The following is a 14423-nucleotide window of genomic DNA, read 5'->3' on the forward strand; positions in this document are numbered from 1 at the left end:
TCTTTTCATTGTTTATATGAAAAAATATCATCTTTATGTAAAGATAAGATATTTTCATATAAACAATGTTGTCTTTTGTTTCTCTCTCTGTAACAATAATCAAATGATAAAATAACACTTTGTATGATCATTTGAATACATTTTTCAGCCCTCTGCATCCTATGTGTGCTGAAAAGATAACTTATTCCTAGGCACCATATCAAATGCCACATTAAGGTCTACAAAGGCGACATAAAGGCTACCCCTTTTTATAAGGACTTCTTTCCACTTAATTAGTTGGAACCTACAGACTTGGTCAACTGTGCTAATTTTGATATGCAATCCAGCCTAGAATTGTGCTAAAATTGTCTTTTCTTTGATCCAGGTAAGGAGCTAATCTAATAAAAGCTTGAAAAAGATTTTTTGACTAGACTCTATGAGACTAATTGAGCTGTAGTTATCTGAATCAGACTTTTGACTCTTCTTGTTTATATGAATGAGTTCTGCCCCTTTCTGTGAGGTTGGTATCTCACCTCCAGATAAAATTGCATTAAAATACATGTAAGGTAGGGTGCCATGGAAACCGGTTCGGATTCAAAAAGGTCCACTTGGATTCTATCTAATCCAGGCGCCTTTCCTGCAATCTGCCCAACCAGCATTACCAGTAACTAGGTTTAGAGCAGAAATCATCCAGAGTATAGGGGCCTGCATGAGACCAGGAACATCAGGATACTCAAGGATTTCTTCCGGGCTGCTCTATAAAGAGTTAAAATGTTTTGCCCAGTCTTGTAGAAGAATGTGTTATTCTGGCTTCATCTTAATTGTCTTTACACCATGTGCTATTATATATTATATGCCAGAACGATACCTGGTCTCCTGAGTGGACTGCAGAGAAAATATCGCCCTAGATTGTTGTGTCCCCTGCCCATTTAGATTTTGTCTGTTTTAAGGCTAGTATATAGGGTGCTCTGGCTGACTTTATGTCATGCGGAAAGCCTCTTTTAAGGGCACTAAGCAGCTTACTCTTAGCCCTGTTGTACCACGTGGGATCAGCCATCTGTGGGAGTTACTTATGTGGTGAACATTTAGAAAAGATATTAATTTTCAGTTTCTCAAACCATTTGCTTTGCGCATCCATGATCATATCAGGAGCTACCTCTATGCTGGCCATGTAGGACAGAATGGGAACTAGGTCATGGTATAATAAATCATGCTTGAAATCATTGTCCCCAATGCTCTCCCACTTAATTCTCCTCCAATGTGTGCTCACTGAAAGAAAACCTTGAGGCAGTTGATGGTCACACTCCTCCTTCACAACTTCCACGAAGGGAAAGGCGAAGAGGGAAGTGATCAATCTCATGTCTAGACAACACTTCCATATCAATAGTATTCCCTCAGAATTGAATATCTAGTACAAAATAATCAATACAGCACTGGTAATTGTTTTGCTTAAAAGTGGTATGCATCTCTAAGTCCGATTTAGTTCTACCATTACAAGCCCTCAAACAAAAACTCATACAGAGATCCAACATTTGCAGGGCAGCTCGAGGAAGGGAAGTTAGCAATGGTCTTTTAATTTGGGGAATCTCCCAGTATTGATCTTCTTCTCCTGTGACTTTATTGTGAAGTGCAGATGGCTCAAAACATATATTGAAATCCCCACCCACAATCACAACTGCTACTTCTAATGGTAAGGTGAGATATCATCATTCAAAAGGTGGAGGACAGAGGAGTAAGTTGATTTAGAGACACTCCTACTGTGTACCATGAACAGAAGAATGTTTGTTTTATCAAGAAAAGCGATTTCTATGCCAAGCAAATATGGACAGTTAATGGAACATTGACTAACTTGGTACCCCAAAGAAATCTTAACCCAAATTAGTAGCCCCCCGGAGGGTCTACCTCGTTTGGATTTACATGCTGGGGCATGAAATGTTTTAAAGCATCTCCCAAGTTTCTTGAAACATGATTATGCCAGCTGGTTCTATAAAATCCTCTCAGTCTTCTTGAACAAACCTATTTCCCAGTCCTGCACTGTTCAAGGAAATTCTTGTTAAATTGTTCATGTGTCTGGCATGTGTTTTTGAGGGAGCACATTCTGTTGGAATTGGCCGGCAGCTACCTCTCCCACATGTAGTAATGATTTCTTGAAGAACTGCAGCAAACCTCCCTCTGTTCAAGCCTTCGACGAATAGTAATGGCCTTTGGGTGCTCATGAGTTTCGGTCACGTTATAGTTTCCAATGATTGCACCTTTGAACTCACAAGCTAATGTTTGAGCAGGATGTTGTTTTAGGAGAACAAACAGGTTTTTCACTAGGGCAGGAATATGAAGGTTGAAGCCCCATTCTTCAAAAGGTGCCCTTTCGGCCCATATGGCATTTAGATGATCTTTTCTTTTCAAAGTTCTCTTGGTCACATCCTCAATTAAGTTTAACAGAGTTGGACCAAATTTGATACAATCCAGTTCTGATTAGGAACTGGGTCTTTTGTCGGGCCGTCTTCTTTCCAACAGTGAGGCCCAAATCGATGACGCACTGGGCCCACCCTGTTAGTGGTACAAGGACCACTGGAAAAAGTTGCTGAGCCAGCCTCGAAATCGCAGATCGCACCACAAATGGTGGCAATGAGATACAGAGGACACAATAGTTAGGGCCTTGCTAGAAGCTAACTAGAAGCTCCCCCTTCTGGATAATGGATAAAGTAGACTAAAGAATTGCTTGTTTGAGGTGGCAATACCGTTGGACTAGTTGATTCCAGAATCCATTCCAAAGAGCAATGATCCTGTGGAATGAATGAAGCCCTATTTGGACTTACAATTACTCTTGTGATAACTACAGGGTTACCTGTTTTTGGAGAAAGGCTGGAGGAGGTGGTAGTTGGTAGTGCTTCTCTTGTTGGTTCCTGTCCACCAGTCTCACGTATGGAGAGAGTGGACTCTGAAATGGAATCTGTTGTCAAATCTATGATTGCTTTTGCATGATTTTAAACTGGGACATAATTGTGATCTATGCATGCTAGTGACACCAGATTGAACTACTTTTTTACTTAACGTCGTTGTAGCTACCTGCAGCAAACTAGGCAGGCTGTTGACAGAACACCCCAAAGTATTAAAACAAGCATCTGCAGGTGTCATGTCTGGAATGGCTTTTTGTTTCATTGGGGCTATTTCTGTTACCATATGGAGGTACTGCTTTGTGGAAGAACACACCTGGAAGGGGGATGAAGCTGGTCCCTTACGCAAATTCACTTTGGTCACTGTTCTGGAATCAGTAAAATGTGACTAGATCTAGTCATCCATTGTTTCGCCCACCAGATCAATTTCACAATATAGCTGCTTCTGTTTCAGCATTTCCGTAATGCTTCAATTTTTGCCAAAGCTCAAGCGACTTTCAGCTCCTTGAAATATAACTTAATATGTCTACTCAACCTTAGCATCGCCGACTCACCTTCTGAGTCACTGGATTATTGTAGGGGCATGAGCATGCGGCTTAAAGATTTAATGAATGAATGTGCAGGAAAATACAAGCCTGAAGGAACCCGGGGGCATATTACCAAGCAATAGCGATAATTATCGCTATTGCTTGGTTAGCGTGAAAAAATTAACGCAGGGCTGCGGCGATTTTTATCGCAGATAAACCTTGGTATTATGTTATCCACCTCCCATTGGATAACATGGCTAAGAACTGCTCAGGGCAGGTGTTAGCTTTTGGAGATATTCGCGCTTAGCGCGAATATCTCCAAAAGTTGGTAATAGGAGATAGCGATGTTAGCGACTGTTTTCAGTCGATAACATCTTGGCACTCCCACTTTGCATGTCATTAGTGATAAAAATCACTGACATGCAAAGTGGGGCCCAAGAAAGTTGGTATCTCCTACTAGCTGTCACTAACTGGTGTTAGCGACAGCTAGGTAATAGGGAGATAATTTTATCTCCGCTTTCTTGGCTTTCAAAGCCAAAAAAGCGGAGATAAACCCCCTTGATAACATGCCCCCTGATGTCCTGCTCTCAATTCCAGGAAGGCTGTCACGAAGGCTGCCAAGCCATCAGGCTACCACACCCTGCCTTCCAACTTCCTGGTGCCAGGGAGGGGTGTCCTGGGGAGCTGGTAACAACATGAGTGTCGATTTCCTTCACAACCCGAATAATTATGACTCAATAGCTAAATACAACGTTGGCTCTGTTGGGCTCTATCTCTGTTGGGCTCTATAACACCAGTCATCAGGGAACAGAGCAAAGGCCAGCAATAAAACAAGTCAAGGCAGCAAAGTCAAATGCACTGGTTGGGGACTAGAGGTATAATGCCAGGTAGATGGGCGTGCCTGCCCCACAATGAGCCACAACCTGCACCGAACTTCTGCAGGCTGCCTCCACACCTACGCACAGGAGGCTGCAGGCCTAATGGCTGCCCACTTGCTGGCTCTTCAAGCTCTTCTGCCCTTTCAAATGCTTTGGCAGTGAGACCTCCTAAAATGAGTTTCCTGCTGTTAGTTTCTTTTATTTAATAATTAATTAAATTCTTCACTTGGCCATTTACATATTTACTTATGTTACACCTTTGAACCCTTTAGAATGTCTTAACAGTGCCAACATTTTTTTTGGGGGGGGGGCAAGGGAAGAGGTAGAGCGTTGGTGGCCGGTCAGCAACATGTCAGGCAGCATCAAGCTGGAATGCGGTAGAGAGCCAAGTAATAAAGAAACTGCATATATGGTGGCAGGGGCTGCTGTTTAAACCCCCGGTTCTCAACCCTGGCAGTTTACTCCAGGACCAGGGAATGCTCCATTTTGCTGGAACCCAACAGCCGCTGCATGCTGCTCCCCTCCTGCTTGCTGTTTCTTGCAGTGCTGTGCCTCACCCATGCCCAGTAGCTTTCTGACAGCAGGCTTCCGTTTCAGGCAGAGTGACCAATAGATACACTTAACACAAAACTTCTTAACTCAATTTGTTTTTGGTATAACAACATAGACTAACGATGGCTTACCTTATTGCCTTTAAAAAGTGCTAACATCATCATTTGAGATGGAGATATAATTTTTATACTCTAATGAAATATAGGGTCAAATATTCTTTAATGGTAAAGTAGGATTTTAAGTTACAATTCTAAAAGTGCCACTTATATATAAAGTTGATATTTTTCTGCCCAACACAACTGTGCCATTCTGCCAGTGTCCTTGGTCACATGCTTGTGAATGGCTCTGTTGTTTCCAAGCAGTGAAAAAAAGTAAACCTAAAGGCCGAATTATGAGTTTGCCGGTTGGACCATCCAAAAAATGTATCTGCAAGAAACTCACAGTGCTGGCGCCGTATTATGAGTTGACCGGAGGGCTTGTGGCTGCGGTGGTCTTGCGGTGGTGGCAATTGGTTTTCTGTATCTATTGATGCCTCTGTTTACAATTTAACTGCATGTGTTGAATGTACACATATGCATGATACATGTGGAAAAATACCACCTACCCAGTGCTGGAGTCCAGCCCATATGTGGCCAGTCCTGCAATGTTTCAGAGTTTCAGTTTCTTTATTTCGCATAGTTAACAAATACCATTGCAATATTAACATTTTAAAAGAAAAGGAATTTAGACAAATATTCAATCTAATTTTATCGACCATTACCTCCTTTTTGAACACTATGTTATAAGAAATATCTTCAAGTAAAACCAGTTAAAACCCAAGGTAGAAAAATACTATACAATTTAAAATCTGAGTTAATAATAGTGGCCTTAGCGAATGTCATTAGTTTACAGGTGGAGTGGGGTGCAGACTCAGATTTTTTGCTCCTGCTGGACTTGCCCATAGGCCAGTATTGTGTTGTGTGTGTTGATTCTGAATATCTGGGCTTGATGCAAACTTATTCACTAAAGTGCAGGTGATCCGTCATTGGTGTAGTCAAAGCAAAGGCCTCTTCCCATCTGCAGGATGGCTTACAGCGTCAGAGCTTTGTGTTTGATGTATCACATTTTTGGGATTATGGGAATTTTATGTTCGGCCAACATAAGGAATTTTACCAATCTACAGTTCAATTGTGTGTTCTCCGGGCTTAAGCAGGCCAGCACTGCTTGCCTCCTGGTGCAGGTGCCGTTCGGCTTAAGGGGTTCTTTTAGGAGCTGTTGACGTTCTTGATGCAGACGTTCTTGATGCAGATTGCATGAACAAATTAGATGTAAAATATCTCCTTGCTTGATGTTACACAGACTACACATGTCTTGTACTGTTGTCCTCAGCCATCGTGGAAGATGCTGAACACACGGAAAGATCCCCAGTCTCTGCTTTAGAAAGATCATTTTAGTGGTTTTAGAATATCCCTGATTGAAATATGTTTGCAGAGCAAGTGATTTGTAGGAGTTCACGGTCATCCAGGCATTTTATCTATTTGCGAAGCTTGCCTGTTCCTCCACCAAGGAAATTTGTTTTATGCATTTCCAGACTAGTTTTTTAAAAGTTAGATATCTGAGTTGCAAGTCCCAGTTTCCCTTGAGTCTGGTGGATTACAGGGCTAGCTTGAGATAGCTTCAAGCTTGGGAGACCTCCCTATGCTGGACGCCGTACCACAGCAAATGATTTAACGTGTTTGTAGTAGCGTTTCTGATCCTATGCCAAATATGATGTAAGAACCGTGCCTGGCCATGACTTGTTGTAAAAGACCGAACTCCTGTCTTATTTGAGCCGGTGAAGTATAGGGCGGAAGGCAGAACATGGTTCTATATGCTTTGACCTATGTTTTGTCCAGATCCTTAGCATCTCCTCCCCTCATTGCCTCGCTGCCATAGGCAATCGAGGGGAGTAGTTTAACCTGGACTACCTTCAGAAGCGGGGTCAAAGTTTGCCCCATCAATTTATTTGCAAGGTTTTTCATTGATAGAGATGTCATCAAGCCTTTCCTTCTTATTTCTTCTTTCTGGCGCTTGAATGACCCTTCCTTGTCGATTATGACTCCTAGATACTTGTACTCACGGGCTGGTTCAAGTTTAGTGCCCCCAAAAACCTGTTCATCTGCAGAAATTTTTTTTTTTGTTTATTGTCATTTTCCGGGTCTTGCTCAGATATATTTTTAAGTTGTTTTCTGTGGCGTAGTTCTGCATTTCCGTTAATAAATGTTGAAGGCCAACGTAAATGTGACTGAGCAGAACTACGTTGTCTGAACATAAGGTTGGTCAAGGTTTTTTCTCCTAGCTTGGGTGAGTGGGAATTGCAGGCATCAAGCGCTTTTGGGAGGTCAGACATGAATAGATCAAACAGGGTTGGTGCAAGCACACAACCCTGTTTCAGTCCTTTGGTTGTCGGGACTTTTAAGGAGAGATGGGTACAACCGCCTAGTTTCACCTGCACCCAGGTGTTTGTATGAAGAAGCGACAGAATGTCTAATATAGGCTGTGGGATTCCCCATAGTGCCAGTTTTCTCCTCAGTCTGCCCCTCTCTACATTGTCAAAAGCAGCACTAAAGTCGATGTGGCATAGTGGTAGGCTAGAGGTGTTTGCTGTGTCGATTAGTAAAGAGATTGTGAGGATATTTGTTGATGTACCGGCCATTTTGCTGAAACTGGTCTGATTCAATGGTATTATCTGGTTCACCTCTGCCCAAGATATAAGTTCCTCTAGTATGATGCCCGCAAAGTTACTAGGCTAGGCCTTATCTCCCTTTTTGTAGATTGGCACAATTGTCAAGCCCTTCCAAGATTTGGGGATTCTGTTTAGAAGCCTGACTTCCAGCAAGAAAGTTTGCAGGATGTCAGCCCAGGCCTCCATTTTGCTTGAACAGTGCAGGAGGAATGCTGTTTGGTTCCTGAGCCCCTTCCTTCCTCCCTTTAGCGATCTGCTTTTTTATTGGGAGTGACAGGGGGATGCTGGGTGTGCATGATGGTATGTTTTCGGTGGGTGGAATCTGCTGCTCCCTCATCTCTGTGGCACATACTCCAGCTTGTTCTTCTGGTGGCCAGCTGTTAAGAGGTTGTGCTCTGACACCTCCCGTTTGTTTATTAAAGAGAGTAGTGAGGAATTCTACCCAGATTGCTTCAGAAAGATATGACCCGATGCCCTCATGATAAGGTTGGATAATCCCATTCACGGACTTCCAGAAGCGGGCGCTACCATTACAATTTGGGTCATGTAAGAGTTATGCCCAGGTTGCATTATCTTGATCTCTGCAGATGTTCCATTTCAATCTTTTAAGTGCTCCCCTTTGGTCCTTCAAGAACGATCGTTCGCTGGTATTTCCTGGAAGTCTTCTCAGCCTGCGCAAAGTCGTATTTATCGATTTTTTGAGGGACTTAAGCTGATCTCTTTGTCCTTTTGGAATTATGTTTTTTCGGCATGATTTCTTGGAGTTGTCTTTTGTGGAGAAAGTAGCCGCGTGTTGTTCTAACAATGTGACGGTACACTGTTCCCAATGGACGATTGGGTCTTCTACCCTAATCTTGGAATGTGGCCAGTTCTGCTGGGATTATCTCTGCAATTTTGCTTGAGATCCACGTTGCCTTTATTGCCTCTGGTCTTTGAGGAGTGACAGTGCATATGAACTCTGTGGAGAGTAGGTCTTTCGAACTTATGCCAGCGAGATTTTAGATTGCCTTTATTAGTCTTAACACCTTCAATGCTAAAGGTATTTTCCTCCTGTGCTGATTGATGAAAAATCCCATTGTTCATGACAAGCTCAGCTCGTCATCAGCACAGCTCAACTGTGCCTCATGACGAGCTGAGCTTGTCATGAGCAGCGAAGGGGTTAAGATGTTACCTCAATTTTACGTATCCTTGGAAATGTATAGGGGGTAGAATACCAAAGCCTGTATTTCTTGCTGCCTGGTTCTTGGTGTTTGTGTTGCCGGCAGATGTATATTTACTGTGGCCATTTGTGCGGATAGAAGTGTGGAGCTGGTTGCTTCTTTAAGCTGGATTTCCATTTCATTGCTTGATGCTACTGCCATTGAGTTCCTCGAGTTTGCCTTAGATGGTATCAACTTGGGGGGTATTTGATTTGAGTCTTGCAAGCCATTCTCAGCCCCTGTTTCTGGGAACATCCAGCTGGGGCAATCATTAGTTGGTGGAAGAGGCCATTTGGGGTCTCTTAGCAGAGATCCTGGTTTGGCATGTCTTTTTATCCTGTCCTGCAATGTGTATATGATGCAAAAAGGACTCACCTGTAAACCGCTGCAAACATGGTTGTATTCTTTGGGGTGAAGATGCTGCTGTGAGGGGGACCTCAAGAAAGGGCTCCACCTCAAACTAAGGGCTCCCCTGTATTCCCCCCCGCCATATTAGAATGGCGGAGGGACCACGGTGGAGCAAAACACCGCCCGCCACTTTTCCGCCCCGGTCGCATTGCGGCTGGGGAGGAAAATGATTAATATGGTGGCGGTGTCTAAAAGACACCGTCAGCCATATTACAATGGCAAGTGTGCAATGCCTTTCCGTGGCTGCAATGCCACCACGGAAAGGCAGGCGGTGTTCACTCTGGGGGCCCCCTGTGGGCCCCCGGAGTGAAGGCCAAAGGGGGTGGCACACGGAGGGTACCTGTGGTACCCCTCTGCATTTGCATAATCAAAGCGGCAGGCACCGCGCGGTGCCTGCCGCTTTGATTACGTAAATGCTACTAAGAATTTTTAGTATTGTTGTGGGCGGAGCAGAGAGCTCCGCCCGCCACAATACTATAAATACAGGATGTGCCCGCCACTGTGGCGAGCACATCCTAATGGTGTGTGCGGGACCCCGCCCTTAGGGCGGGCGGTCCCGATTTCCGACAGGATGGCGGGCGGGCGAAGCCCGCCCGCCATCCTAATGGGGCCCCTAGCCTGGAAGAATAGGAGAGTGGTGAGTATGCCCTTCGAATCATTTGTCACTGCAGAATCGAAGCTGGCAGTGGGAATGCTGTGGTTTGTTAATCTGAAAGCCAACATTTAATATGGACAGCTGAGAAGCTCCTCAGTACTGTTCTATGGCAGCTGCCTTTCCTAGACTGTGAGGCCAGTGATCGGTGGTGTGCTGGCAGTGTCGTCGGTTCAATGCAGTTTTTGGGAATGCAATCCTCCCATCTTGCAATGGATCACTGACATAATATCGAATACAATAATATAGAATTAGCAAAATATCGAGGAAAAAATATAGAATACAAAATTATTCAATTCTTATCTACAAACAGGTAAGTATAAAAATATTGAATCAAAAATATAGTTTTGAAAAATATAGTTAGTCAAAATATCAATTTTTTTTAAATGTCTTAAAAGTCATTTAAAATTAATGAAATAATAAATATAATTAACTAAAACATACTTAAAAATACTTAAATAACCTTAAAATTATTAAATAATTAAAGTTATAAAAAAATCAATACAACTTAATTTTTTAAAACATATATATATTAACATAATATTAATTAAAAATATACTATATTTTTACCGGAGGATAGCAGGATTACCACTCCAGTTAGTGCAACAGTAGGGAAAGAGTTGGATAGCGTAGGGGTAAAAATTTCTATTCCCCCTCCAGTGAGTGCTCTAGTAGGGAAAGCGTTGGATAGCATAGGGGTAAAAATTACTATTCCCACTCCAGTAAGTGCAACAGTAGGGAAAGCGTTGGATAGCGTAGGGGTAACAATTACTATTCCGACTCCAGTGAGTGCAACAGTAGGGAAAGCATTGGATAGCGTAAGGGTAAAAATTACTATTCCCACTCCAGTGAGTGCAACAGTAGGGAAAGCGTTGGATAGCGGGAGAGTAAAAATGACTATTCCCACTTCAGTGAGTGCAACAGTAGGGAAAGCCTTGGGTAGCGGGAGGGTAAAAATTACTATTCCCGCTCCAGAGAGTACAACAGTCGGGAAAGCGTTGGATAGAGTAGGGATAAAAATTACTATTCCCACTCCAGAGAGTGCAACAGTAGGGAAAGCGTTGGATAGCGTAGGGGTAAAAATGACTATTCCCACTCCAGAGAGTGCAACAGTAGGGATAGAGTTGGATAGCGTAGGGGTAAAAATTACTAATCCCACTCCAGAGAGTGTGCAACAGTAGGGAAAGCGTTGGAAAGCGTAGGGGTAAAAATTACTATTCCCACTCCAGAGAGTGCAACAGTAGGAAAAAGCGTTGGATAGCGCAGGGGTAAAAATTACTATTCCCACTCCAGAGAGTGCAACAGTAGGGTAAGCGTTGGATAGCATAGGGGTAAAAATTACTATTCCCACTCTAGTGAGTTTAACAGTAGGGAAAGTAAAGATTCAATATATTAATAAAAATAAATTCAATATCAATACCAATAAAAAATTTAATAAAATTAATTACCAATGCAATAATATGTACTAATTAATCAATTAAAAATACAAATAAATATTAGTTATTAAAATTAATTACCTAGTAATACAAATTAATTACCAATTAACAATTAATTAACAATAAATTAAAAATCAATACCAATAAATAAATAAAAATGATTTACTTAATTACAATTAAATTACTTCCCAACCTATTCCCCTAGAAACCCACAACCCACTATGGAAAATAAATCAATACAAATACAATAATTATCAATTAATAACAATTAATTACCAATTAAAAATTAATTATTCACCAATTAAAAATTAATGAACAATTAATTCAGAATGAATAACAATAAATAAATTACAATATTTATTTAATTACAATTAAATTACTTCCAACCATATTCCCCTATAAACCCACAACCCGCTACCGAACTAAAACGCAAAATTAAATTAAAAATAATGTAATGTTTTAAAATTAATATTTAATTTAATATAATTAAATTACTTCCCACCCTTTTCCCCTATAAACCCAAAACCCGCTACAGAATTAAATTACGCAAAAATTAAATAACATAACATTCATTACTTAAAATAAATTACAAAAAAATATACACTTTCAACACATATACTAACATACAAAACACTTTAAAAAATTCGATATTATTGAAAATTAAATATATTTTAATATCTATATTATATACTTCGATATTTTGACTTTCTATATTTAAAAAAAAATCGATATTAAATTACTTACCTTAAATTCGATATTTTTTCAGCACTATGTTCTGTCCAGTCAATATTTTGTCCATTCTATATTTTGACTTCGATATTTTGGTAATTCTATATTTTGATTTCGATATTTTGTGTAGTTACCCTCGGAATATGGCGGTTGGAGCACTAAGCTTGCCTGGGTCAGACCGCCATCAATGGGATATTGGTTCACAGATTGTCAAACTCATAATAAGTCTCTGAAAAAGAGGGGCTGTCCTACTCACTGAAGAAGGCTTAAACCTGCTTGCCTTGAACCCAAACTACCCAGCTAGTCAAGGGTTAGTTTGTCTCCTTTGTAAGCTACAGGGACACAAAAAACGTCCAGAGTCATCAATACAACTGTCCATCTGACCAGCACCAACTGGATCTGCCTGGATCTGCCTGAGCCCTGCTACTGCTCTCTGCGGAAGTTATTCCTGATCCCAAAGAGTTGCCTGGACCTGGACCCTTGAATGCCATCAGTCAGCACTCCTCCTCAAGAAAAGATCAAAATCCTAAAGTTTGAGCTCCTCTTGACTACGGAGTAACATTTGTGTAACAACAATTGCCAATGCAAAGATACAGTCACCTGCTATTCACACCAACAGCAACCGTCTGCAATGACCACCAACACGATTCGTTAGGTATAATTGGATTTATTAAACTTTGCTATGTTTTTCTAAAATGATTTCGGATTTGTTTTGCATTTTGTGTTTACTTCATTATTGTTTGGGTGCCGCATAAATACTTTACAGACTGCCTCCAAGTTACACTAGCTGATTTTGTGCCAAGCTACCAGGAAGTTAATCGCAGGTTAATTTAATAACCTTTGCGGTTCAACCGGACAAGGATTGTGTTTAGTACTTGACTGTAGCTTCAACCCCTTTCAGCTGGAGGCCCACTTTCTTACACCCACCTTCCGCCTTTTCGTGTTTTTTTAAACATTTGAAAGTCTTGGTCTAATGTGCTGCTTGTCACATTTTCCAAGTAGGAATACAATTGTCTTTTTGTAGCTGTTAATACCAGACTCCTACATATTTTCAACTATATCCTTTTCTAGAGAGAGCAGCTCCAACAGCAAAAGAAAAGAACTGTTTCAACCATATTGATTTGATACTAAAGGATTGCAGAGGTTCTATAATTGCATAGATCAAGTATATTAAATCTCATCATACAAAAGAGTTGTCTATCTACCAAGTTCTAACATCTACGTCGAGTAATTACGCATTCTATGATGGACTGAAAATATACCTTCTTGCAAGATATTTAGGTTTGTTTATTTTTTCCTCATAAACATGTATCCCCCCTTGGCCCTTATTTCTGCTTCAGAGATATCTTTTCTTGCAGCATTTATCATGGACTTGGGTGAACTTTAACTTACACCAGCGTAATCTTACATAACGTCCAGCATTTTACATTAAGATTGTTACGCAAAATACTTGAGATTATGTCATTATACCATGTTATGTAATTGAGACTTTGAGTATGTGTCCTATCATGTGAGTACTAAAATTCCCCTACAGTGATGATTAACTGAATGCAACTAGGTACTGTTCACATCACAAGTGTTTTTGCACCTTTTAAGCGCAAAATGTACCACTGTGCAAAAAAATAACCTTTTTTTCAGTAGAAATAGTGAAAAATTCAGAAGTCTGTATGTTTTGTGATCACACATACCATTACATAACATTTGTAAACAAATGACACACTTTTTCCCGGGCCCAACTTTTGCACACTAGTAATTTCAACAACTAAGGCCCCCATTAGGATGACGGGCGGACTTTGTCTGCCCGCCATCCCATCGGAAAAAGGGACCACCTGCCATAAGGGCGGGGGTTCTAATGGGGGTATTATGATGTGCCCGCCACAGTGGCGGGCACATCCTGCATTTTTTGCATTGTTGCGGGCGGTGCTCTCTGCACCGCCCGCCACAATGCTAAAAATGCATTAATGCATTTGCATAGACAAAGAGGCAGGCACCGCGCGGTGCCTGCCGCTTTGTTTATGCAAATACAGGGGGGTACCACAGATACCCCCTGTGTGCACCCCCCACCTCTACTTCACTCTGGGGGCCCACAGGGGGGCCCCAGAGTGAAGACCGCATTCCTTTCCTTGGCGGCATCGCCACCGCAGAAAGGCATCTCAACAGGTCCATCATAATATGGTTGGCGGTGTCTAACAGACACCACCACCATATTAAACCTTTTCCGGCCCGGTCGCAAGGCGACCGGGCGGAAAAGCGGCGGACGGTCTTTCCGTCCGCTGCCGTGCCCCCCCGCCATCCTAATATGGCGGGGGGAATTTAGGTGCGGATGGCGGACGGATTGCCCCCGCCAGGCTGGCAGTTTGTGCACTTCTTTTGACTCCATACCTGCACAGAACATTGCATCAACCTGCAGGTAGGATTGCAGGTTCAGAGCTCCGTTTAGGTTCTCGAATGAAGTTTTGAATTGC

This window comes from Lissotriton vulgaris, chromosome 7 (assembly GCF_964263255.1).
Source record: "Lissotriton vulgaris chromosome 7, aLisVul1.2, whole genome shotgun sequence".
In the NCBI taxonomy this organism is placed as follows: domain Eukaryota; kingdom Metazoa; phylum Chordata; class Amphibia; order Caudata; family Salamandridae; genus Lissotriton; species Lissotriton vulgaris.